The sequence below is a fragment of the Etheostoma spectabile genome, unplaced genomic scaffold (genome assembly GCF_008692095.1).
Source record: "Etheostoma spectabile isolate EspeVRDwgs_2016 unplaced genomic scaffold, UIUC_Espe_1.0 scaffold394, whole genome shotgun sequence".
NCBI lineage: Eukaryota > Metazoa > Chordata > Actinopteri > Perciformes > Percidae > Etheostoma > Etheostoma spectabile.
In genome coordinates, this window is record NW_022605599.1 from 468,405 (window position 1) to 472,151 (window position 3,747).

General features: G+C 41.2%; 1 long non-coding RNA gene across 1 annotated transcript in view; it reads right to left on the reverse strand.

Moving 5' to 3' along the window:
- Nucleotides 1-3,747, reverse strand: part of LOC116686571 (uncharacterized) — a 22,675-nt gene that overhangs the window by 8,716 nt on the left and 10,212 nt on the right. Inside the window, exon 2 of the long non-coding RNA XR_004331298.1 lies at nt 3,417-3,420. This is a non-coding gene — a long non-coding RNA (uncharacterized LOC116686571). The remainder of the gene's footprint in view (nt 1-3,416; nt 3,421-3,747) is intronic.

A 3,747-nucleotide genomic window follows, 5' to 3' on the forward strand; every position in this document is an offset into this window, starting at 1 on the left:
TCATGTTGTCCTCATGTTGTCCTCATGTTGTCCTCATGTTGTCCTATATCAATGTTCTGTTTCCAGGCCTGTGGTGATGAACAATGACCTATAGGGGTCAAAATAAATCCACATTTGTTGCTGCTAATTTGTTTTGTTTTGTCATGGTCAAAGAAATTATGGCAGAGAACCGTGACATCAATTCTAAGCTAAAAGAAATCGTGATTGATATTTTTTCCTACTGCTAGGGTGTACGTGCTGTGCTGATGCTCCCAGTTGTGTGTATTCCACTGATTTGCGATGCAATGTGTCTGAAATGTCAGAGGTTTACAGCCACCAACATGTCTTGTTGTCAGCTTCTAATCTATATCAATATCTATTAACTCCCAGTGATTATGGCACAGAATCCATCTCCCCTACTTAATACATGCATGTAAACAACACACAGCCTGAACAGCACTAAAGGACAAGCGTCTCATTTAGTGCTGTTGGGAGTCACTTGTCGGAGTTTGGCATCTTTCCTGCTGGCATAATGGCCCAGCGGGGGTTAACTCAGCTCGGGGCCCAGAGAGGGGAAGAATACTTTTATGATTGAGATGGCATCGAAGCATTTAAACAAACACAGTGTGAAGCTAAAGTCACGCAACATAAAATACGTTTTATTTGCTGATGTAATTGCAACTTTAACTCCAAATGTAAATAGAGGAAATATTTTTGTCAATTTGTTTATGACTGCTTAGGATTTCATAAGAATATATAGAGGAAATACTGACTATAAATCCCTTTGTCATTTTGTTAGCTCGTACAATAGCAACCTGCTAGCAGTTTTCTTCCGTTTCCGTGAGACCTTCTCATACCTTCTGTGTTGATGATCATACGGAGACACGAGGTACAGCTTGTTGTAAAGAGATTTTTTTGTTTTATGAATTTATTTGACAGGGACAATGTCCATTAATTAATATTCCTGGAAATGTACCAGAATTAGCCAAAAGGCTATTTTTCATCATCGTTTCAGATCTTAAAATTGTGTACTATAAAGATGATGCTGGTCTTGGACCCTTGTGGGAACTGATTAAATGACGAATTAACAGAGAGTCAATAGTCATTTTTCGGGCTGTGGAGCGGCTTTTATGCTTAGTCCTTTGGAATTACCATGTTTGCAGATGTGTCTGTGATGGGTTGCCACTCTCTACTTCACACTGAATTCGTTACTCTTCAAGCCGGGGACGTCGGTACGCAGGACCTCAGACGCAGGATGCAGGAGAACATTTGGCGGTCGAGCGAGGTAGAGAGAGACTTTAAGAGAGGGAGCCCCGAGCAGCATTGAAACAGAGCAGAAGAAAATGAATCAGAGGAACAAAATGTTTTTTTGCCGATTTATGAATCGAAATGCAAAAGCAGCAAACATCCCAGTATCACTTATTATCGTTATATACTGCACCTTATCCGCATTCATATTTAGAAACAGCAAATGAGCTTCCAGAAAGTCAGAAATTAGACCGAAGTACCAAGAGCCGTGCTGATGAAGACGCCACACCGCTGAACGTGTTACTGCACACACACACACACACACACACACGAAAATAATGAAAACATACATACATACAGTAATCGTTTATTTCAAAGTTATTACATTCAGAGAGTAGCTACTTTAAAAAGATCCTTATCAACAGTTATGAAGTATGCAACAATGGCTATTTCATCTTTTTTTATTGAACTGCATATGTCATGGTACGCTGACCTCTGTTTCTGTGTTACTGATTTGTGCTTGACATGACATTTTGGATGGTAACATGACACGGATTGAACCAATCTCCAGTAAGTAGTGTAATTAGATTCAATTCTTATTCTTATTTTGACCTGCTACTTGTCCAATAGAGAGAGGAGTTCCAAATGGAAATACTTTAACAGTAGCAGGCGGATACAATTTTAGCCAAAGCTTACAAAAGAACTCAGCAGGAGCACAATCTGGCCTAAGTAAATCCCCCCCCCCCCCCATGCAGCTTTGACGTGAAGCCTATTACAGTAAATTTTCTTCAAAAGAGCTATCTTGTCTGCTTATGACTTGGTTTCTTCTCTTGCTGTTGACATAAGTGTAGTTTTAATAAAGTGACAACAGCTGCAAGTGCAAAGATTTTAAAAGCGCAAGTCTTGCTGGGGGCAAAGCCCCCCCCCCCCCCTTTAAATCCTGACGTCCCTGATTCAAGCATAGCAAATAGGAGACTCATCAAGTAGAGCAGGATGCCCTGGCCTCACCAAGCGACGGGTTACACAGGAGCTCCAAATGTAGATTTCTTTCAAAAGCAGCATGGCACAAAGCCAGTAGGAGCTTTAAATTCAGCTATAGACCTTTAATTAGAGCAAAGACACACGTCTTCATTACTCAGCTCTATTTCTTGTTTGGTGATTATAGTGATCTATCAGAAATGTGCAGCTGTTGGCTGTATTCAAGCATAGCTTAAAACGAGTCAGCGACAAGTAATCATGTTGATTTTTAGAGCCTAGTGCTCCTTGCGTGTGAGTTTCCATTTACTTAATCTTTCCAGATTGGACTGGAACACATTAGGTCTGTTCTCTGTTTGATTCATGCAGCTGTCAAATCCCAACAAAAGATGGGGAGCAACCAACGGAAACATTGAAAAGCAAAGATTGCCAGTGAAATTGGAGAAACGATAAGCATCGCAAGCTTTAAATTCCCTTTGGGTGTTACCAGAGAAAATAAAGCAAATTGACACATTAAAAAGGCTAAAAGCAGCTTCTTCTTCGTCAAGGTGTGGCCGTTACCGTCCAGCAGCCGCACCTGCTCCATCAACTGCTCTGATTATACACTGATGGTAAAGGCAGCTAACACACTTTAAAGTCATGGGAGAGTATTTGATCCAATCTGACTCAAATCTCTGATGTTTTTGGAAGGTTTAGAAATGCTGCGTAGCCGAGGATGAATATCAGTCTTTGTGTGCTTGATCCTCAGAGAAGGAGCAGAACAAACACGGCCACAGAGCGCGATACCAACCAGCTTCAATGCTCCTTTGAGTCCAATGCCTGTGTACAAGTTACTTCTCAGAGCAGATGAGTGATTATGTATTCTGTCTTCCCCGCTCAACACAATTGCATCATTCTCAGCCATGCCTAGCGTACGTCGGGATAAAACAATATTGACAGTGTTTGGGAGACTAATGGAGGAATGGAAAGCTGTCTTACATGCAGTTGCAAATTAGTCATATTTACATTTGCTAATGTGCCCAATGAGACGGTTTTCAGATGCATATTCACATGGACTTTGTTTTCTTTTTTGCTTAATCTGAAATGTATGTAACCCTACATTGCATAAGACTTGAATCAGAAAGGTAGTACAGGCAAATATGTTGTCAAATGTCTTCATTTTACATCTTTTTACTCAATATTGGATAAGTGGAAATGGAGCATCTCTTGAACACCTAGCTCGTACACAACTGGCCATGTTGTTTTTGGTTGGACACTATTAGTTCAAGGTACTTGCTGTGTCCTTTTGTAAAGTACCACCTGTTGGAGCAGCATGTCTCCGTGCAGGGCCGTTCAGGGAGAGAAACCCAAATGGAAAGGGATGTTAAACAAAAGGCCGAGATGTGAGCAGGCAGACAAAGAGATGGATCACAAGAGAGGGAGCAGGATGACAAACAGAAAGCAGAGTGTGTGAGAAAGAGAGATACCATGTGTCACCTTAGAGGACCCGAAAGGTGTGTGTGTGTGTGTGTGTGTGTGTGTGTGTGTGTGTGTGTGTGTGTGTGT